The sequence below is a fragment of the Pelophylax lessonae genome, assembly GCF_965119305.1.
Source record: "Pelophylax lessonae genome assembly, chromosome: 9".
Classification (NCBI taxonomy): Eukaryota; Metazoa; Chordata; class Amphibia; order Anura; family Ranidae; genus Pelophylax; species Pelophylax lessonae.
In genome coordinates this window covers 116,106,754-116,130,526 of record NC_138776.1, presented here as the reverse complement: position 1 = coordinate 116,130,526, position 23,773 = coordinate 116,106,754, and the positions used below count along the sequence as shown (strand labels likewise).

The window sequence follows — 23,773 nt, the reverse complement described above, 5'->3', positions numbered from 1 at the left end:
AAAAATATCTGAATGATGCCTGCAGCTGCAGGCATCATTGAGATATCCCCACTTAAACCCCAGAACGTCATATGACGTCCAACCAGGGGAAGTGGTTAAGCTGGCCATACATAGATCAAAATTCAGCCAGTTCAGCAGGAAGCGGCTGAATTTCAATTCATGTATGGGCAGGCTGATTGTACCCAAGTTGATCCATCGATCAACTTGGGTACAAACAGCCTGTTGGATTTTTCTACATAAAGTTACTGCCAGCAGCTATAGCCGCTAACAGTAATCATTTTATTCCGCCAGCCAGGAAGGCTCCCTGTGCCCCCCCCCCCCCCCCCAGCAAAACACAATAGTGCTGTGGGAGTCATTCCCCCTTCAATACTGACCATCTTGATGGGGAAATCTATGATTTTCCTAGGTGGAAGGAAAGAAAATTGATTCATCTATGGCTTGCTTTACAAAATGAGATCTTTTGAAACTGAAACATTTTTAATAAATGTGCATGGGAAGGGGGACAAGTGAAAGAATTTTATGCATACTTTAAGATAAGGTTCTGAAAAATAAATAAAAAATAGCTGAAAACAGGCTGAATTTTCCCCGAAGTATAGCCAAAGGCAGGTAAACTACACAAGCAATGTGATATCTGCCCGATCTGAAAATGACTGACACATGCCACTCGTGTGTGTGGTTAAACACTTCCTTTCACTTCCTCTGTTAGTTGCACAGAGTACAAATCTCTTCTTCTATAATGTTAAAAGCTGCACAATTTTGTTTCAAGTACTCTTTATCAAAAGCGAAACTCCACCACAAGTCCGGGAAAATATGTCGTCAGTCTAATCACACGTTTGTTTCACGTCAGAGCTCCTCATATCGTATGGAGCACATTATTTAGGACAGGCCTGGGCAAATTTCACTCAGAACTAGGAGAGCCAGCGCTATGCAGCCTGTATATGACTATATAGAGATATATAGGTAAAGTGATTGTAAAGTCTTGTATTTTTTTATTTTTTTTTAAAACAAACCTGATATGATATACTTACCTCCTCTGTGCAGTTGATTTTGCACAAGGCAGTCCAGATCCTCCTCTTCTCGGGTCCTTTGTTGCTGCTCCTGGCTCCTCCCTCCTATCGAGTGCCCACTCAGCAAACAGCTTGCTATGGGGGGCACTGGAGCCGAGCTGCTGTGTGTCCATTCAGATACAGAGCTGCTGTTCGGCCCCGCCCCCTCTCTCTCATGATTGGCTAACTGACTTTGATTGACAGCCACGGGAGCAAAATGGTGCCGTGGCTGTGTCTTAGCCAATCAGGAGGGAGAGTCCAGGACGGCCGAGGGACTCGTGGACATCGCTGGACAGAGGGGGACGTCAAATGTGTGTTAGGGGGTGCTGGGGAGGCAGTTACACAAAGAAGGCTTTTTATCTTAATGCATAGGATGCATTAAGATAAAAAAAACTTCTGCCTTTACAACTCCTTTAACAGTGAAAGGAGAAGTAAGGCCAAAGCTTTTTTTGACTATACTTCCCCTGTGGGTACAGGAGGGTACTTCATTCTGCACTCCTGTGACCTGTATTCAGCTGACAGCAGGCTGTTTAACACTCTGGCAAGATCCCAACTTCAATATCAGCATCCACCCAGATGGCTGACTGATAGCTGGGCTCAGCTACCCACCAAGCCGGAGCTCCCCCACCTCCTTGACAGCCCGGCGCTGCCGGCAGAACACGGAGATATCCCTGCTCACTGAAGACCAAGAACTGAGCCACCAATGGTCTTTGATCACTCAGTTCTCTGTCTTAGGTGGCAGGGGACAGCTGCAACATTGGATAAATGCTGGATCCACCTGGGTGGGTACGTAGGTTTATTTTGTTTAAACCCATGCTTTTCTTTTAAAAGAAAAACACTGGTTCTGATCATTTTAAACACTTTAGTTTAACAATATATAGCGTTAATACTTTAGGCCACATTGGGCACACACTTTAGCCAATCCTGACATGCCTTGGAAGCACAGGTACAGCGCCCAGCCCTATTGCCTGTAGCCTATGGAAGCTGAAATATGCTGTGGCTGGGCACTGTACAAAGTCGTACTCGCTTTTAGGTCTCGTTCACACCATATGTGCAATAAAAATAATAGGGGGAAAAAAAACGTAGATTTGACTTGATTAAAATATTTTGAGCTTGTTCACACCATGTGCAGCGACATGCAATTTTTAATGTACGACTCAACAAGGACCCAAATAAATGAATTGTTTTACATGTGCCCCTTTCCCACCAAAATGCTGGAGTTCAGAGGCTTACGTCTAAAGCACATGGCTGCGATCCAGCAATGAGCAGGAGCACCTCGGCTCTCTGGGGACTCTCGCTCCTCACTGGCTGGCCTTCCAGTGGGGGGCTATTGGCTCCCGCTGCTGTCAACCACAGCCAGTGAGCTTATGAGGAGAAAGAGGGAGCGGGGCCGAGCCAGGGCTGTGTGTGTAAATGGACATGCAGAGCTGTGGTTCAAGACAGCCTGCTTTGGTGCCCCCATTGCAAGCAGCTTTTTTCTGGTGGTACTGGGGAGGAGGGAGGGGCCAAAATTGTTGGCGAGGGACCCAAGAAGTGGAGGATCGGGGCTGCTCAGTGCAAAACTATTGCCGACATCGGGGTTAATGAAATTGTAAAACCTGTATATAATTGTGTTTTATGTTGTATGTTTTGCCTATGCATTTCACACTGCACTCATTGCGCACATGGCACCAATAAATGTTTTTATTACACGTTTGCATTCTTTCCAGTTGTGATAAGAACTAGCCTGCCTATGTTACGCCCCTTGTTACCATAAAAGTACAATTGTACAGTTAATGCAATACCTACGTAATCATGTGTATAAAAAAATGTAATTGCGTCGAATAAACAGAAAAGTTACCGTATTTATCAGCGTATAACACGCACTTTTTTCCCTTGAAAATATAGTGCAAACAGTGGGTGCGTGTTATACGCCGATATTTTTTTTCCAACAGGGGGGGGGGGGGGGGAATCGGGCGGTCCGCTCCGGGTGCCACACATTGGAGGGGTGTCAGGCCAGCCGTGCCGCCTCTCCTGGCCCTGGCACAGCCCTGCCAGCGTATTCTTCAGTTAAGAAAAAAATCACTGCCAGCCCTTTTTATAGATCCTTACTACATTATATCATGGTCATTAAAAAACGCTGCCTCTAAATACCTGGTTAACTTTGTTCTTGCTGGCTGCTCTCCTCCTCCCGCTCCTCCTCCTCTGAGTGTAGCTTCAGATTGGTGGAGAGCAGTCACATGACCGGCCATTAACCGTCAGAGAAGAGCAGTCACATGACCGGCCATGAAAGAACGGAGCTACTGAGGTATTTAGAGGCATCAGTTTACAATAACAGTGACACACTGTAGGAAGCATCTATGGAAAGGGGCTGGCAGTGATTTTGTTTTTACTTTAGAGTAAGCTGGCAGGGCTGTCCCAGGAAAATGGAGGTCTCCTGGGAGTGCAGGGGGGCTGTGCAATGTAAAGGGGGCTTTGTAATAAAAGGGGGTATGTAGTGTGCATGGGGGGGGGGGGACTGTGCAATGTATAGGGGGGCTGTTTAATGAAAGGGGCAGTGTACTGTTTTTAAATATTTAAAATGTTTTTTTCCTAAAACTTCCCTCTTAAAGTGAAGGTGCGTGTTATACGCCAATAAATATGGTATTTGGAAAGATGCTGAGTATCTGTTCCCTACTGCAGTACTGTAGTAGTTATTAATTTGGAACAACTAATCAATATGAGGATAGGAGTTACCTAAGAAAATTCCAGAACAAATAAGTATAACATGTTCGTTATTTCTAAAAAAAGAACAAAAAAAAAAAAAAGCATTTAATATCACTTTAACAATGCTGTGACATTGGCAAACACAGAAGAAAAATATCTGAACCTACCCCTTGCATTTGGATCACATTTTAACGTTGATTGACAGGCAGCGAGGAGGCGGTATGACACCTCCTCAGCACCTATTTTAACCCCAATTTTTACAACAAATGTGCCGCAACCACATGCATTGCACGTGGTTTCAGGGTGTTTGCAGCACTTCCCCATTTGCTTGAATATGCTGCATTCAGCGTGCTTGCTGCCTGCCGATTGCTGCATGTCGGGTAGAATTTGCAATGCATAGCAACTGCAGCAGAAGGGGGTGGTAAAAACATGGCTCAATTGTGCAGTTTTATTTCCCCCCAACCACACATTTAAATGACTCCATACTGTCCAAGCATGTGTGTATTACAAATAACACATGGCATACAAGTACACTTCCATATTTTTCTTTGTAAGGCACCAGAAGATCTTTGAAAAGAAGTTCTAGAATATTGAAAAAACAACCATAAACAGATTATGAAACAGCTGCAGCGTATATCATGTCCTGACACCTCAAAACTGCTCTGAATCAACAAGGAACAATTTAATAAACCTCTGGAAAGAACAGAGTATCTCATTAATAAGGAAAACATTTTCCACTACACTTCCCAAATTAAATATGTTCCTGATTAACTCAGCGTTTTAAAAGGCAAAATACATTTATTTCTGGTGGCCTCCAATTAAGGGAGGATAATAGTAAACATCTGAGCAGCAAACAATTAGAAGAGATGGTGCACTTGAAGACTGAAGATGACTAAGAAAAGTCATACTAACTGCCTGTCATTAAGTCATGACCTATAAAAGCTTTGTATATGCGAGAGCAGCTCTCCCCATGACAGAAGAAATGATGGGAAACCAGACGCTCACTCTCACAAATGGAAGCCCCTTTCACACGGGCTTTCCGATCAGGTCTGCCGTTTAGTTTTTTTCAGGCAGATCTCATCGGATGCTCCATGCACCCCTATAGAGCCGCGGATGTCAGCAGTGACATCTCCGCTGACACCCGCTGCTATCCGATCAACCCAGACGGATGGAAATCCTATTTTCCATCCGTCTGTAGGATCGGATCGAATGAAAACAGACAGGCGGTCCATTTTCATCCGTTCTCCCCATAGAGGAGAAGCGGGGATCTGACAGGTATCTCTCAGCACAGAGAGAGGAGACGGACCTGTCATCCGTCTGGAAGTTCGATTCCCGCTGAGCAAAACTGAGTCTGCCGGACGGAAAGCCCGTGTGAAAGGGGCCTAAATTAGATTATTAAAGCGACAGTAAACTAAAGGCCCCTTTCACACATACGGTCCGTTCAGTTCATCAGTTCAGTCACATCAAAATGTATCCGTTTTTCATCCATTTTTCATCCGTTTTTCGTCAGTTGTCATCCGTTTTTCATCCGTTTTTCGTCAGTTGTCATCCATTTTTCATCCGTTTTTCGTCCGTTGTCATCCGTTTTTCGTCCGTTGTCATCCGTTTTTCGTCCGTTGTCATCCGTTTTTCATCTGTTTTTCGTCAGTTGTCATCCGTTTTTCGTCAGTTGTCATCCGTTTTTCGTCAGTTGTCATCCGTTTTTCGTCAGTTGTCATCCGTTTTTCGTCAGTTGTCATCCATTTTTTGTCCGTTGTCATCCATTTTTCGTCCGTTGTCATCCATTTTTCGTCCGTTGTCATCCATTTTTCATCCGTTTTTTCGTCAGTTGTCATCCGTTTTTTCGTCAGTTGTCATCCATTTTTCATCCGTTGTCATCCGTTTTTCATCCGTTTTTCGTCCGTTGTCATCCATTTTTCGTCCGTTGTCATCCATTTGTCATCCGTTTTTTCGTCAGTTGTCATCCGTTTGTCAGTTGTCATCCGTTTGTCAGTTGTCATCCGTTTGTCAGTTGTCATCCGTTTGTCAGTTGTCATCCGTTTGTCAGTTGTCATCCGTTTGTCAGTTGTCATCCGTTTGTCAGTTGTCATCCGTTTTTCGTCAGTTGTCATCCGTTTTTCAGTTGTCATCCGTTTTTCGTCAGTTGTCATCCGTTTTTCGTCAGTTGTCATCCGTTTTTCGTCAGTTGTCATCCGTTTTTCGTCAGTTGTCATCCGTTTTTCGTCAGTTGTCATCCGTTTTTCGTCAGTTGTCATCCGTTTTTCATCCGTTGTCATCCGTTTTTCATCCGTTGTCATCCGTTTTTTCATCCGTTTTTCGTCAGTTGTCATCCGTTTTTCGTCAGTTGTCATCCGTTTTTCGTCAGTTGTCATCCGTTTTTCGTCAGTTGTCATCCGTTTTTCGTCAGTTGTCATCCGTTTTTCGTCAGTTGTCATCCGTTTTTCGTCAGTTGTCATCCGTTTTTCGTCAGTTGTCATCCGTTTTTCGTCAGTTGTCATCCGTTTTTCGCCAGTTGTCATCCGTTTTTCGCCAGTTGTCATCCGTTTTTCGCCAGTTGTCATCCGTTTTTCGTCAGTTGTCATCCGTTTTTCGTCAGTTGTCATCCGTTTTTCGTCAGTTGTCATCCGTTTTTCGTCAGTTGTCATCCGTTTTTCGTCAGTTGTCATCCGTTTTTCGTCAGTTGTCATCCGTTTTTCATCCGTTGTCATCCGTTTTTTCATCCGTTTTTCGTCAGTTGTCATCCGTTTTTCGTCAGTTGTCATCCGATCCGTTTTTCGTCAGTTGTCATCCGTTTTTCGTCAGTTGTCATCCGTTTTTCGTCAGTTGTCATCCGTTTTTCGTCAGTTGTCATCCGTTTTTCGTCAGTTGTCATCCGTTTTTCGTCAGTTGTCATCCGTTTTTCGTCAGTTGTCATCCGTTTTTTCATCCGTTGTCATCCGTTTTTCATCCGTTGTCATCCGTTTTTCATCCGTTGTCATCCGTTTTTCATCCGTTTTTCCATCCGATCCGTTTTTTTTGACGGATGAAAAATAGGGCATTCATCCATTCAAAAAAATGGATTTTTGTAAGATCTTACCGTAAAATCCTTTTCTCTTAAGCTCATTGACAGACGTAGTCTTCTTGATTCTCAAGAGCTGGGTTATGTTGTCTCCGCAGGAGTAGGACTAGGCAGAAAGACAAAACGTTCTGGCTCCACCTTAGGGGCAGTCCCTGATGGTATATCCTCCCTCTTTCTGCTACAGGGAATCAGTTCTGTTCTAAAGCAGTAACAGAGAATTTAACCCAACCCAACTCAATGATAGAGGGGCGGGTACTACGTCTGTCAATGAGCTTAAGAGAAAAGGATTTTACGGTAAGATCTTACAAAAATCCATTTTTCTCTATCGCTCATTGACAGACGTAGTCTTCTTGATTCTCAAGAGCTGGGACATCCAGAAGCAGTGCCACAAATGAGGGGTGGGATTGACAGAAATCAAAATCCAATCTAGAAGGCCCAACCGGAGCCAACCAGAAGTATCAAAGGACTCATCGAGTAAACAGATGAGACCTACCCCACAAATCCTCGAGGTAGACCAACAGTCTCCTCAGACAGTGGCCTGCAGGAACCTTGCGGCCAGAAGAGGCATCTGATGATGCCATCACATGAACCTTATACAATATTGTAAAGGTATGAACCGACGACTAAACAGTCGCCTTGAAAACCTGAACCACTGACGCCTGATGGCGGAAGGTCCAGGAAACTCTAAGCGCCCGAGTAGAATGCGCCTTAAAAGGGAACGGGGGATCCCGACCCTTAGATAAAACAAGCCTATACCACCGTCTGTCTGATCCATCTAAAGATGGTCGCAGCAGAACAGGCAACCCCTACTTAGGGCCATCCGTGATCACAAACAGTGAATCCGTCTTACAAATTGAATCCGTAGTATTCAAATATATCCTGATCGCCCGAACTACATCCAAGGAATGCAACGCAATTCTCGAGGATGATTGGGCTAAGGACATAGGAAGGACAATACACTGTCCTCATTCAATGAAACTTTGAAACCACCTTAGGAAGGAAGGATGGATTCGGATGAAGAACAACCTTATCCCTATGAACCACTAGATCTGGGGAACAACAGGATAATGCAGCCAGTTCTGACACCCTGCGTGCAGAAGTGATAGCCACCAAGAAGACCACCTTCTGGGATAAAGTAAGCAAGGGAATCTCCCTGATATTTTCAAAGGGAGGTGTCTGAAGAACCGACAGCACCAAATTAAGATCCCAGGATGGTAACGGCGCGTGCACTGGCAGAGCCAGGTGTCGCACCCCCTGGATGAAATTCCGCACCAAGGAATGAGTAGACAAAGGCTTCTGAAAGAAGATAGCAAATGCTGAAACCAGACCCTTGATAACACTCAAGGCCAGCTTCTGCTCAACTCCCTGTTGCAGAAAAGCCAATATTCGGACTACCGAATAAAGATGTAGATGGAACCCAAGGGATTCACACCACACAATATAAGACTTCCATGTACGATGATAATCTTTCTGGAAGTCGCTTTCCTTGTTTTAACTAGAGTAGGAATAACTGAAGCTGACAATCCCTTGTCCTTCAGCACCTGGGTCTCAATGACCAGGCCGTTTAAAACCAGCGATCGTAAAGCAGGATGGAAGATCGGTCCCTGAGACAGTAGATCCTCCCTGAGAGGAAGTCTCCACGGGACGTCCGCCCCCAGTCTGACCAAGTCGGCGTATCAAACTCGACGAGGCCAGTCCGGAGCTGCCAGGATTACTGGAATTCCTTCCTCCTCTATCCTGCGAAGAAGTCTTGGCAGTAACCCAAGAGGAGGGAAGGCATACATTAGCTGGTATTGCCCCCACGGGGTGACCAGTGCGTCTGCGGTCTCTGCTAGAGGATCACGGGAGCGAGCCACGAATCTCTGTACTTTTCTGTTGAATCGTGATGCCAACAGATCCACATCCGGGTGCCCCAACGTAGGCACAACTGGTGGAAAACTTCTGGATGGAGGGACCATTCCCCCTGATCCGGAGTCTGACGGCTGAGATAATCTGCCTGCCAATTTTCCACCCCCGGAATGAACACCGCAGAGATAGCTGGAACAAATCGTTCCGCCCAGCGAAGAATGCAAGCCACTTCTTTGGCCGCTCGGACACTCTTGGTGCCCCCCTGGTGATTGACATAAGCCACGGCCGTGGCGTTGTCCAACTGGATCCGAACCGGGCTGCCCTGGAGCTGCTCGGTCCAGTGAATCAGACAAAGTCTGATCGCTCTCAGTTCCAATACATTTATCGGCAACCTGGATTCTTCCGGGGACCAAAGTCCCTGGACAGATAACTGACCGAGAATTCCTCCCCATCCGGATAGACTGGCATCCGTGGTCACTATCGTCCAATATATTGGCAGAAATGACTTTCCCTGGCTGAGCATCGGAGACCGAAGCCACCAGACCAGAGACTCTCTGGTCTGTTTGCTCAATCGGATCTGATTGTCCAGGGATTCCGGATTCCGATTCCATCTGAGGAGAATCTCTTGCTGAAGAATTCGGGTATGGGACTGGGCAAATGGGACTGCTTCGAAGGAAGCCACCATCAACCCCAGAACCCTCATGCAAGTTCGAAGAGAAGACCAGCTGTTGGATAGTAACAACTGGACTGCTGATTGAATCTTCCGGAGTTTCCCTACCGGAAGGAAAACTCTTGACCTGACTGTGTCTAGAATTAGACCCAGATATTCGAGCCTCTGGGTGGGAACCAGAAATGACTTTTGCTGGTTCACCAGCCACCCGAATTCCTGTAAAGAAATTATAGTAATTTCTATGTTTTGTAGCAGGGTCTGAGGAGACTCTGCATGAAGCAGGAGATCGTCTAGGTAACCTAGAATCGATATGCCTCTTTGGCGCAGTAGTGCCAACATTGGGGCCAACACCTTCGTGAAGACCCGAGGAGCCGTGGCGAGACCGAAAGGTAACGCCACAAACTGATAGTGGTTCTCTTCTACGGAAAAGCGTAGAAACCGCTGATGTCCTGCGAACATGGGAATGTGAAGATATGCGTCCTTAATGTCTATGGACGCTAGGACATCCCCTGGATGCAGGAAGGCTGCTACTGTGCGAATGGATTCCATCTTGAATTTCCTTATGTCGAGAAAGGAATTGAGTGCCCTTAAGTCCAGAATTGGACGCACTTTGCCCTCTTTCCTGGGTATTGTAAATAGGTTTGAATAAAACCCTAGAAAACGTTCTGTCCAAGGAACGTGGACTACCACTCCTTGTTGTAGTAAATCCGTGACTGCTCTCCGCAGATCTTCTAAACATTTCGGGGATAGTCGGATATTGGAAGGGAAGAATCGCGCCGGTGGGAGAGATCGAAACTCGATCTTGTACCCTGACCTTATGACTTCGCAAACCCACTTGTCCGGGATACTGGAAAGCCATGGATCCGGGAACCGGCGAAGACGTCCCCCCACCCCAAATATGGGTGGGGGTGCACCTTCAGGCTTTGGACGATTTATCTTCAGGTCTGGAGGGGGCGGGCTTTTGCTTGCCCGACCAACGTCCCCTGAAGCCTCCTGAAGGAGCTTTGGAGGACTTAATTTTTTCACCCGCGGGACGAAAAAACTTTTTTGTGAGCAGAAAAAGAAGGCCCTCGTTTTTGACGAGTTCCTTTACCCTTAGCATTTTGCGGTAAAAAGGTGCTCTTTCCACCCGTGAGATCCTTAATGATCTCATCTAAGTTGGCTCCAAATAGACGCTCTCCTAAAAAGGGGATATTAGCCAATGCTTTTTTGGAACCTTGGTCGGTTACCAACGCTTCCTCTTTGGCTATGGCTAATGCCGAAACAACTGTCTGAAGAGACAGTACACGAGACACCAATCCCAGATGAAGTACCTGCAACTGCAGAAATAGGCTCAGAGTCTGATCCGAGGTTTCAGATAATAAGGGGTTAGGCGGGGGTCGCTTACTTGTCCCTGACAAGCCACTTCCACCCGGGACACAAAAGTTTCCATAATAGCTGACAATGATTCAATCGTCAGTGGGGTGCTGGAGGATCCTGCAGACCCCTCGAGGGGATCCGGTGGAGATACATGAGTGGCAGGGTCCATGTTAATTCAGGACACCTTTGCCAGAAAAACACAAAAAAACTTTTTTTTTTTTTTTTTTTTTAAATAAAAAAATACCTCTTTTTTTTTTTTTTTTTCAATTTTTTTATTTTTTTTTTTATGTGTCTCCCCCTAGCGCAATAGCGCCCCTCAGAGTACCTGCTTCTCGATCCCACAGAGAGAGAGAGGGACCCCCAAGGCTAACCAACCGATGCAGTGAAGTTTCCAACCAACTGCAGTCAGCGTCTGTCTTTTACAGACTGGAAGGAGCTGTTGCTTTTTCCCCGGTAGAAGGACGTGACTCCGCCCCCTGTGTACGCCTTCCGGCGTTCCCAGCTCTCCACGAGGTAGCTGGGCTCATGAAACATGGCCGCCCCCATACAGGAGACATTAGACTCCAAAAACATGGCGGCCGGCGTGACCTGAGGACATGCATGCACCTGGTCTACGGCAAAATGGCGGTGGACCGCCGAAATCGTTTTTCCCAGCACATCCACCTGCATCTCTGCTGAGTGGCGATTTATTGATCTACAGGAGATACACTACAAATAAGGTAGGATTATACCTCCTATGTCTGCTGTAATGCTACAGTCTGCTGGGTAGAGTGTTAGCTCTCAAACCAAGTCCACTTCCCACAAACACATACTGTATTTACAAGGGGGACTTTAGTGTCAGATATATACTGACCATGTATGGAGGGGCCCATAATTCATACTGCCTCATAACGAGGAAAGAAAAAAAGGGAACGTTTACTCACCATACCGAACCGACAGGCACCCTCTCTTCACAATACCCTCTCCACCGGGGTGGGGGGTTGTGGACCACTCCGGACGCCTCGACTTCCTGGCGTCCAAGCGAGACTTTTAACTCGCAAGGTCAGTCCCTCCACTGGGACTCCGTCGCGGCCGACCCAGCGCGGAGCTCTGGTCTGCACGCGCTCGTAGGCAGAAACCGGGGTGACCACTGGATCTCAACATCCAGCCCGTCGCCCGGCCCCGCATACTTACTTGAATGTGTCGCGGCCGACCAAGCGCAATGCCATGGTCTGCGCGCGCTCGTAGGCCGGCTGGGGTGACCACAAGTGTCGCCCAGTCCGGCATTTTTGCTTGAAGATCTCACAGGAAAAACACTGGAGAAAAACTACCTAAAAAATGTCTTTTTCTAAAGAAAAAAGTCTTGCCAGGACCAAAAGATCCCAGCAAGGAACTTAGGTCCTTACTCCTGACTAGACAGAAAAAAACTGATTCCCTGTAGCAGAGAGAGGGAGGATATACCCTCAGGGACTGCCCCTAAGGTGGAGCCAGAACGTTTTGTCTTTCTGCCTAGTCCTACTCCTGCGGAGACAACATAACCCAGCTCTTGAGAATCAAGAAGACTACGTCTGTCAATGAGCGATAGAGAAAAAACAGACATTGACGGAAGCGGATGAAAACGGATGTTAACTGATGATCATCCGTTGTCATCCGTTTTTACATAGAGATACATTGATGTCCGTTTTTCATCCGTCAACGGATGGATGAAAAACGTACAGACAGCATGTGTGAAAGGGGCCTAAGGGAAAAAAATTTAATAAAATATCTCCCTGCAAGGTAAAGGCATAATGTGGTAGTATACATCACATACCAGCACATCATGAAATACTTACCTTAAGAGCCGGTTCACATTAGAGCGATCCGACTTGCTGGGGCGACCTCACAAGTCAGCGCAGCGCACCCCGACCTCGGAGCGGCCGGCACGGACTTCATAACATTGAAGTCTATGCAAGTCGCTCCGGGTCGCCCCAAAGAAGCTCCGGACCCTTTTTCTAAGTCGGAGCGACTTGTGTCGCTCCTATTAGAACGGGTCCACAGCTTCTCTATGGCAGGCGACCTACGGCGACCAGGTCGCCCCAGTGTGAACCGGCTCTGAAACAAAGCCCTCCAATAATTTGAAGCTGTTTCTTTTATATTTGTTTTGTTACTTTTAATAAAAATATAAAAAAAAAACCAAAGGGGCCTAAATTACATTATTAAAGTGGTAGTAAACTTAAGGGAAAAAAAATAAAATAAATATCTCCCTGCAAGGTAAAGGCATAACGTGGTAGTATACATCGCATACCAGCACATCATGAAATACTTACCTTGAGGCTACATTCACACCTGAGCGTAGCGTTTTCGTGCGATTTTTACCGCGATTTTACCACGATTTACAGGCGTTTTTTGTGCAGGCGTTTTTTGATTGAATAGATACCAATGGAAAACGCCTGTAATCTGCCCAAAAAGAAGCTCATGTACTTTTTTGAGCGTTGGGCGTTTTGCTCACCGCGTCAAAACGCTCAGATGTGAACAGGGGCCATTGAAATGAATAGGATTTGTCTTGTTGGGCGTTTTGAGAGCTGATCCTAGAGCAGAAAAACTCCCCAAAAACGCCCCAAAACGCCTACATGTGAACGGAGCCTGAAACAAAGCCCTCCAATAATTCGAAGCTATGTTTCTTTTAAATTTGTTTTGTTATTTTTCAATAAAAATATTTAAAAACAAAACAAAAACAAAGCCCTCCAGCGACGTGCTGTCACTGCTGCAGAGGCTTCCATCTTCATCCGGCCTTCCTTCTGGGTTCACGGGCTGTGCTGCGATGATGTCCCTCCCGCAGCACCCAGCTCTAAGGGAACGACACAGGTATGCCAATCCTTCAGAGTGCATGCTCTGGTGACGTCCCTGGCTGCTGCTCACTGGAATATCTCCTAAATGTACACCATACAAGCTTTACGTGTACATAAAAAAATCACACAGAAGAGTTTACTAGAATTTGAATTGTGTCCGGGAACAGATCCTATCACTTCACTGGGAATAAGGGCCAGTTCCTACCATAGAAACACAGTCCAGGTGTGCTCCAGATGCTTTTTTTGCATACGTGTTTTTGATGCGTTCCAGTGCGTTTCCCACTTTTTTTTTTCTTAATCTTAAATAAAGATGTGGGTTATAGTGCATTTTCGCGTTTAGGTGCGTTTTTGATGCGTTTTACAGCATTCCAGTATAGTCCAGTGCAGGAAAAATGCAGCATGTTCTACTTTTTTTTTCTTGAACTGGGACGCACCGAAACTGCAAGCACTGGTGTGAACTATGCCATTGGAAACCATATAACCTACTTTTAATGCGCTTTTAATGCAGAAAAAAAACGCACTGGACTGCATGCGGTGTGAACTCACCCTAGGAACTTGCATGTTTACACAAAACAATCCCCCAAAAAACGATTTAACCATCTGAGCTCCAGAAAGGTTTGCCCCCTTCATGACCAGAGCATTTTTTTTTTTTTGCCATTAAGCACTGTGCTACTTTAACCGCTTGCTGGCCGTATACCTTACATATACCACAGCGAGGCGGCTCTCCTGTGCAGGATTATGTACCTAGTACCTGATAGGGCACTTCAGGGTCTGGGGCGCGCACGCACAGCTGATCTGTGAGTACCGCAGACTCGATAACCGTCAGCCAATCGTTAGGCAGATCGCCATTCTGTCAATAGGGAAGGCATTGATCCTGTGTTCCTGCAAAGCAGGGACATGGATCAATGCCTTCCCCTAGTCAAAGCACTTCCCACACAGTGCACAAGCACTGCATAGGCACAAAGTTAACTCTTTGATTGCCTCTGATGTTAATCCCTTCCCAGCCAGTGTCATTAGTACAATGACCGTGCATATTTTTAGCACTGATCACTGTATTCGTTTCACTGGTCCCCAAAAGTGTCAGTTAGTGTCCAATTGGTCTGCTGAAATATCACAGTCCCGCTATAAGTCACTGATCGCCACCATTACTAGTAAATAAATTAAATAAAAATTCCATAAAATATATCCCATAGTTTGTAAACGCTATAAATTTTGCGCAAACCAATCAATATACACGCTTATTGGGGTTTTTTTGTACCAAAAATATGTAGCGGAATACATATTGGCCTAAATTGATGAAGACATTCTATTTTTTTTATGTTTTTACTGGATATGTTTTATAGCAGAAAGTAAAAAAATGTTTATTTTTTTTTCAAAATTGTTGGTCTTTTTATTTACAGCACAAAAAATAAACAGAGGTGATCAAATACCACCAAAAGAAAGCTCTATTTGTGGGAAGAAAGGGACATGAATTTTATTTGGATACAGCGTTGCACGGCCGCAAATAGAACTTTTTTGGTGGTATTTGACCACCAGTAGGTTTTTAATTTTTGCTATATAAACGAAAAAAAGACAAAAAAGTTTGAAAAAAAAAAAAAGAGTCAATATTTTCTACTTTCTCCTATAAAACATACCCAAAAAAAATCTAATTTCTTCATAAACGAGTTACATTCATAACAGCTGGGCTTATTGTTGACATACTGTGATTGGCTACTATCAAGTATAGGGTGCTGTGATTGGCCCAGGTACCATGTGATCAAACAAATCCAGTAAGTGAGCCGGTGTAGCGTGAGAATTACCTACCCCGTGAGAATTACCTACCCCTCGTCACTTCCGGCCAGGAACAGCTGAGCAGCGCAGCAGTGCGCATGCTCACAGGGCCGGATACCTAAAGGGACGACAGAGGAGCTGACTAGTGCGCATGCGCACTAGTATGGCAATAGGACGGTGTACCGTGGGAAAAACCTACCCACGCGGCGGTTAAATAAAACAGCGGGGTTGCAATACGAATCATCTCCGCTCCTGTGGCTGTCACTTCCCTGCTCTCGGCAAGTAAATATAAAAGCGGCTGGCGTCTCCGTGATTTATGTTTACATACACCCGCCGCCGCTTTTATATTTACTTGCCGAGAGCAGGGAAGTGACAGCCACAGGAGCGGAGATGATTCGTATTGCAGCCCAGTTGTTTTAATGTAACGGCTGCATTCCATACAGTGCCGTGAACCGGAAGTGACGAGGGGTAGGTTTTTCTCACGGGTAGGTAATTCTCACGGAACACCGGCAACTCAAAATTCGTACAGAAAATTTACTCATTACATGAAAAGAGCATACAAGAAGGCTGACCTGTTTTTGCCAACCGCCTTGATCACAGGTACCATGTGATAGCTGTGGGCCAATCACAGAATCACTCTACAGGAATCACAGCTGTTATGAAATTAATTTCATAACAGCTTTGTTGACATTGTAATCATGTGATCACCATGATCCCTTTCCCGCTCAATGCGGCCGGGTACTGGGAACCGTAATCAATGGACAAAGTGGATGTGGGAGCAGCACGCCAATGCGCTTGTGCCAACTTAATTTTATGCTGCTGAGCCTGGCTGTGTACTTTTACAGGCAAGCGGTTAAACAAGGTGCCAGCTGGAGCAGAGTGGTTAGTGCACAAAAAAGTAAACAAAGAGGGAAGAGATTTTAATATATCAGGTTTTATGAAAAAGAGGACCAGTTGGTTGTGTGATCAGCAGAGGCGCCCAGAGTGATGTGTCTAAAAATAGGTGGGAGTGTCTGTTTTATATAAATGTAAAGTCTCTTTATTTCACTAATAAAAACACATTTTGTGGCATATACCCAGAGAATGGACTTGTTTAAGGTGTTACACAGATGAAACAAATCCTCTTACATAAGTAATACCTGTTTATCTGCAGCCCTCTCTCTTCTACAGCAGCTCAAAGTGCAGAATTTATACAGCTTGTCTGAGCTTTCAGAAGTCAGGGGCAAGGAGCTGAATTTACACTCTGAGAGCTGACTGGATGGAAGGGACACATTCCCCTCCTTTACACAGCACACAGGAACAGAGCTGAGGCTTTTTACTGTAATCCTTTTTTCACAAACTCCCTTTGCACTGCATCCGATTCCTTAAACCACCCTGGAAATCCAACAGAGGACCAAGGATGTGAGGTGGATATTGTATAAGCTAAAACTTAAAAGGTCATTTGCAAGGCTTTGCTTTTGCATATGAGAGACTATAAGGCTCCTTTCACACAAGTGCCACTTCATCAGGCGACTTTAGACACAAAGTCGCAGAACAAATCACAGCCCTGTGATTTCAATGGCACCCATTCCAATCTATGGAACTTAAAGTCACAGTGACTTTTAAAAGGTTCCTTCACTACTTTAAAGTGATTTTTACGACCTGAGTGCCAGAGAATGTAAAGTTAAACTCCAGGGTTGCACACGGAGTCACACGTGTAAGAACTGAGCTTTACTGCTACTTAAACCCCTTCACGTCGGCGTGTACCATATATGCATGCCAGAATGTAAACAGAGCTGTGCCGAGAGATCTCCACTTGTGATTGGGAGCTTTCCGATCATGTGACAGCACGCAAATCACGGCAGTCTTGTGATCAGAAACACCACCCCCTGGCATCAGAAACCTCTATCTAAAGGGTTACTAAACCTAGGAACCTGCATTCACTATATCTGGTCTCCCACAGTACACTGAAAATGCAAATGCAATTATTTTAGTAAATATAAACTGCTAAATACTTTTTCTCATCAGCAGTATATAGCAGTCTTGTGACTTCTATCAGTGTCCAGCCAAGCACTGGTTAAAGATTGTAGGAGGAGTTTTCGGACTGACCTAGGAGAATGCAAGAATCCCGACCCTCTGTCTAGACAGTGCTGATTGGCCCTGTGCTGATCACAAGAAAAAAAATACACACCAAACTGAGCATGTGCATCCTGACTCCATAGACTCTGTGTTACCAGGAAATTATTAGGAGTCAGCGGTAGGAGGATCAGAGAAGACAGGATCAAACAGCCTTTTTGCACAACGCAGAGGATTAAACTTTTAGGTTTCACAGTGAGTATAGGAAGCATGCTTTACTCCATATACAGACTGATTTTACTGATGTGTGTTTAGTAACACTTTAAGAGGCTAAGAGACTGTAACTGCCATTTTGCTAAGACTCCATCTTCTAACTTACAGACTGACACACACATCTCACCCCCCTTCACATAGCAGGTATGGACATCTGCGCTTCAGTTGCGATAACCTTTCCTCTGTTTTTGTAATATCATTCTCTGGTCATAGGTTAGTTCATATCTACTGGTCAATCACAACATTTACCTTCTCTGGAATTCAGCCAGGGGGTAACAGGGGTATAGAATTTGTAGAAAAAAAAAATGATATCTCTTTACAGTCTGTATAGAATGTGTACATTTCATCGGCTTTTTAATGTTTTACATAATATCAGCCTATGAATTAGGACGTATTTGTTGATATTCCTGGCTTGGAGCCCTGGTTAACACTAATGTGATGTGGGAAATGCACAAGATTCACCGCAATGTAACTTCATAGCAAACACACGGCGTCAATGTGATCTGCTGCAGGTGTCAATGTTCAATTGACGACACTCTGAAACAGATCGCAAAATGCAGTGTGATAGCCAGAAACACATCGCATGAGTGTGGACACCCATGCGATGGGATTAAAGTGTGGGGGGGGGGGGGTTTAAAAATCCGCCTCGGTTTATACTGGTGTGTGCTGAACACTGTAGGTGATTCGCCCAGGATTCTCATCGCATTCCTGTGCACGTCACATGCGATATCTGTGCGGTGCAATTTGAGCCGTACAAGCCCTTTTTTCCCCTGCACCTGTCTTTACGTTAACATTGACACCCACAGCAGGTTGCATGAACACCGAGTCATTGCTATGGAGTGTGATGTGGCGAAACGTAGCAAATCTTGTGCGTTTTCCGCATCACATCTGTGTGAACCGGAGCTAAAAGCTCTTGCACAGAAGAGAATTGCACAGAACGATAGCTTTGCTCCATTGTTCCCCAAATGTGGTAAATAAAGCTTTGCTCTACATAGCAATTGGTCCCTGTCCTTACACAAAGGAGTATGTCTTCCCCAGACAGATGGGAACCCCTGAGGCATAGAGAACGATCACCTCAGCCCTGTGTGGAGACAGATTTTCTCCACCCTCTAACTCAGAAGGTTGTGAGTTTCCCACTTCAACAGTTGTAAGTCATTTTAGATTTCTTTTCTTCCCATTGTAGAATCACTCATCTAGTCATAGATCTTCTTTGAACCCCTTAAAGCCAACACCTCCCAGCCCTTTAAGAGGAGGTTTCTGATGCTGGGAGGCGGGGTTTATGATCATGTGATTAGAAAGCTCCTAATCACGGGAGCTTTCAGTTAACCACCAGTGATTGTGCCGGGAGCGCACAGGGGGCACGCTCCTGGCACAGCTTGATTTACATTCTTGTAAGCATATATGTGACCGCTCAGCGTTAAGGCACACCCACGGAGGGGCCGCATATATGTGTACCATTGGCGTAAAGAGGTTAAGCATCCTAACAGATTTCATGCCAATTTATTACACTATGAAGGCTCTCTGGCCTCTCTCCTTTTCTGGTGGACATGCCGAGCCACACCAAAGGGCTCTGGCCAGCTCCTTAGGACCGTACCCTTTTGACCACCACACCTTTGGCTCCATTTACATTAGCGTGTCTCTAAAGTCATATGATTTCCAGTGTGACTTTGGAGCGTGACTTTGATTCAAATTTACATTCTCTAGAGCAAAGTCACATCAAACGTCGCACCAAAGTAGTGCAAGCACCTTTTAAAAGTCGCTGTGACTAAGTGGCACCAATCCGAATGGGTGCTATTGAAAAGAATGGGTTACAACTTGTTATGTGAGTGTAGCACCCTCCTAGGTAGGTGCTAGTGAGAGAGTATAGTTTGGGCTCTGTCTGCCTATCAGAGGAGCAGCAGGAAAATCTATATTACTTTCTGCCTACCAGAGAGCAGGATCTGTGAGATAGGTCTGCTCAGTGTGCGATTCATTGGGTCTAGATCAGGGCTTGACAAATTTGAAATCTAGGAGCCAGCTCAAAAAGTTAGGAGCCAGTTTTTTTAACAACCAAGCTTTATTTCCAAAAAAAAATAACATACTAAATTTACACATAAAGATGACTAGAACTCCACTCTCCTCTATAGGGCAATCGGATGGAAACAGACTGTCTGTTTCCATCCAATGCCATGTGATCCGATCCACGGGATGGATAGAAAATAGAACCACCATCCGTCTGTTTTTGGTGGACAGGATCAGATGGCAACAGATTACCGAGGAGACTGAAGGGTCTGATCAGGTCTGCCTGAAAAACTGACAGGCAGACCTGATCAGACAGCCCGTGTGAAAGGGGCCTTCGGCTGTGGAATAGCGATGAGGAAAAATATATACATTTTCTTTTTTTTAATCATTTAAAAAATAAATAATAATAATAACACTCCCTGTCCACTTACCTTTAAGCAAAGGTAAGTGGACAGGGAGATGAAGCCTGCAAAAATGTCTGTCTCATCTCCTCTTGGGAAGGAGATGGACAGGCATTGAGGACAGGCAGGGGAAACAGCCATTAGTGACTGCTTGTCAAACTCCCGGTCACCACAAGAGGGTGCCCATTCCCCGTTCTCTCACTGAAGGCCGAAATGCAGCAAAAGCCGCGGCCTCAATTATCGGATGGCGCGGTAGTCCATGTACTCGGGGAGTGGGTGAGGGGGCGCAAAAGGGACAGGACACCTCCTGCAGTGCACCCCAGGCGCCAGGTCGCTAATTCTAGTTGCCAATGCGACCTGGCGCCCAGGGTTTGTCGAGCCCTGGTCTAGATAGTGTTTCACACTGGTCCAATAGGGAGGCATGTTGGACAGTGGGAGGAAAGCTGACCAATGAGTACACAGGCCTTGATACAGTCCCAGTGATTGGTAGAGACTGGTTGTCTCTGTGCATTATGGGATACTGTATTAAAGCCAGGAGCACATGTGCTGCAGGGTCTTTGGCTGGTGAGTCCTGGAGGGAGGGTGGCGGCGGCCTCCTCCTCTGTAGCAGATTTGATCTGGAGTATCCTACTCTTCCCTTCTCCCATCCCCATTTAAAATAAAACACCAAAACTACATACCCCTGGACTGATCATTGACTGAGCCAAGAAGTAATGTTTTAATTTGTGAATGCCAGTGTTGCTAATGGTAACCCAGGGGGATCCGAGAGTGTGTTATCCAGCAGTCCTCAAGGGGGCAGTGCTATCAAACATGAGTTTGATGTCCAAAGTCACATGACAAGTCACACAAGTTTGAATAGAGCCTTGTGGGATACTGCATATATGTATATATAGAGGAAAAAGTCAAAAGGATTGCTGCACATAAAAGATTTATTTAACAGAATTTTCATACAGGGCAAAAGTGTTTGGAACGCTTTTGCCATGTATGAACATTCTGTTGAATAAATCTTTTATGTGCAAGTAATTCTTTTGACTTTTTCTATATGTGGTCAGTGGAATGACCAGATTACTTTGCACGGTGGAATACCTGTGTGCTGCTCTCCCTACCTATTGTGGAGAATAAATATATATATTGTACACGCAGTGAAAATTCATCATCAATCAGACTCACAAAAGGATATACAGTAGTCAGAGACTGTGTACATGGTACAAGAGATGGTCAGAGACTGCAGGCATGGTGCAAGAGATGGTCAGAGACTGCAGGCATGGTGCAAGAGATGGTCAGAGACTGCAGGCATGGTGCAAGAGATGGTCAGAGACTGCAGGCATGGTGCAAGAGATGGTCAGAGGCGGCAGGCATGGTACAAGAGATGGTCAGAGGTGGCAGGCATGGTACAAGAGATGGTCAGAGGCTGCAGATATGGTACAAGAGATGGTCAGAAGCTGCAGATATGGTACAAGAGATGGTCAGAAGCTGCAGACATAGTACAAGAGATGGTCAGAGACTGCAGACATGATACTAGAGATTAGACTGCAGACATCGTACAAGAGATGGTTAGACTGTGGACATCGTACAAGAGAAGGTCAGAGACTGCGTTCATGGTACAAGAGATGGTCAGAGACTGCGTTCATGGTACAAGAGATGGTCAGAGACTGCGTACATGATACAAGAGATGGTCAGAGACTGCGTACATGGTACAAGAGAAGAAGATTAGACTGCGGACATTGTACAAGAGATGGTTAGACTGTGGACATGATACAAGAGATGGTTAGACTGCGGATATGGTACAAGAGATGGTTAGACTGCGGACATGGTACAAGAGATGGTTAGACTGTGCACATGGTACAAGAGATGGTTAGACTGCGGACATGGTACAAGAGATGGTCAGAGACTGTGTACAAGAGATGGTCAGAGACTGTGTACATGGTACAAGAGATGGTCAGAGACTGTGTACATGGTACAAGAGATGGTCAGAGACTGTGTACATGGTACAAAAGATGGTCAGAGACTGTGTACATGGTACAAGAGATGGTCAGAGACTGCGGACATGGTACAAGAGATGGTCAGAGACTGCGGACATGGTACAAGAGATGGTCAGAGACTGCGGACATGGTACAAGAGATGGTCAGAGACTGCGGACATGGTACAAGAGAAGATTAGACTGCGGACACGGTACAAGAGATGGTTAGACTGCGGACATGGTACAAGAAATGGTTAGACTGCAGACATGGTACAAGAGATGGTTAGACTGCGGACATGGTACAAGAGATGGTTAGACTGCGGATATGGTACAAGAGATGGTTAGACTGCGGACATGTTACAAGAGATGGTTAGACTGCGGACATGGTACAATAGATGGTTAGACTGCAGATATGGTACAAGAGATGGTTAGACTGTGGACATGCTGTGGGAGTTGTTGGAGAATGGGGATGTACTTCAGGAGACATTCAGACATTACACAAGGCTGCTAAAAATCACTACTATAACAGGGCAATATGGAAACACAAATGAGTGTCTGCAGGGGCTCTGGGGGTAGCACAAAAAGTGCCATAGGATACATGGGGCTCCTGAGCCATGGGTTGGGCACCAGAGCCTTTGAAGATCAACTCATCACTATCCAATCACAGGCTGAGGGCAGAGAGGTGACCAAGATGTAGTGCTTAAATGTATTCCAGAAAAATCTGGTAACTAAGCTGGTTGTGCCATAACTCAGAATTATGTAAATGTAAAGACTGGATGAACAGGAATACAAATCCTTTGGCAGGTAAAACAGCTCCACCCCACATCTTTATTCCAACTGTGTATTCCATTTGTCTGAAGTTCAGGTTTACAGCCGTACACTATTCACCCCACACAAAGCCTTGGCCTATTGCTGATCTTTCCCAGTAGGAGGGAACTACAGAGAAAACTCGACCTGGAAGATTTTGGGGTTGCTTTAGTAAAAGCAAATAGGCTATTCCCTTTGCAATGGAACTTTCCCTTAGTTTAGTGAACGTGGGGAAAATTTAATTTGCAAAAAAATACCCAATTACATGCAAGGAAAATTTAAAACATAGTTTGCTTTTATGAATGATAACTTTAAAAGGTTTCCCACTTCCATAGATAGACCCCCACAAGCCAGCTGTTTTTATAGCAGCTTTGAGCAGTTCTAAGGCTAAAGAATCACAGACAGCTGCTTGGATTTTTCTTTTAAAACACAGCTTCATCCCAAAAGCCTTCTGAGATCAATGAGCTACTGAGGCTGAAACTAGACTGACAGACAAATGAACAGCGTACAGCTACAGAGTGGGGGCTCCTCAAAAGCACAGAGGAAACATCTCATCCACAGGGGTCTGAAAGCATGTAGTCCTAGAACATAAATGGGCTCCCACGTATTTCATCAACCACTGCTCCATATACCCAAGATAAAGTCTCCACACATAAGAAATGTGTTAACATGGTAAAACAATGAGCATGTTCCCCCCGACCTAAAGTGCAAGGCCTATAGCTGGGTACACACTGCTTGAAAATCAGCCAGTTAAGCAGACCCCAGCCAACTTTCAGTCAGTGTGTACAGCAGTCTGTCCAACAGAAGATGGTCCAACGACACGCTTTGGTTGAAGGGCCATAATGGAAAACTAGCATCCAATCAGCGCTCAGAGCCAATGGCTACAAGAGCTGATCAGTTTATTCCGGTGGTGGTGGTGGGGGTCAGAATACAATAGCACAGCAGGTGGGATTACTGTACCAATATCACTTATGATGCTTAAAGTGGTTGTAATGGCTGAAGGTTTTTTACCTTCATGCATTCTATGCATGAA

The 23,773-nt window shown here is 45.3% G+C and overlaps 1 protein-coding gene across 4 annotated transcripts in view; it reads right to left on the bottom strand.

The window, feature by feature from the left end:
• The window catches only part of SGMS1 (sphingomyelin synthase 1), a 364,196-nt gene that overhangs the window by 49,359 nt on the left and 291,064 nt on the right, over positions 1-23,773 (bottom strand). The window lies entirely within an intron of this gene.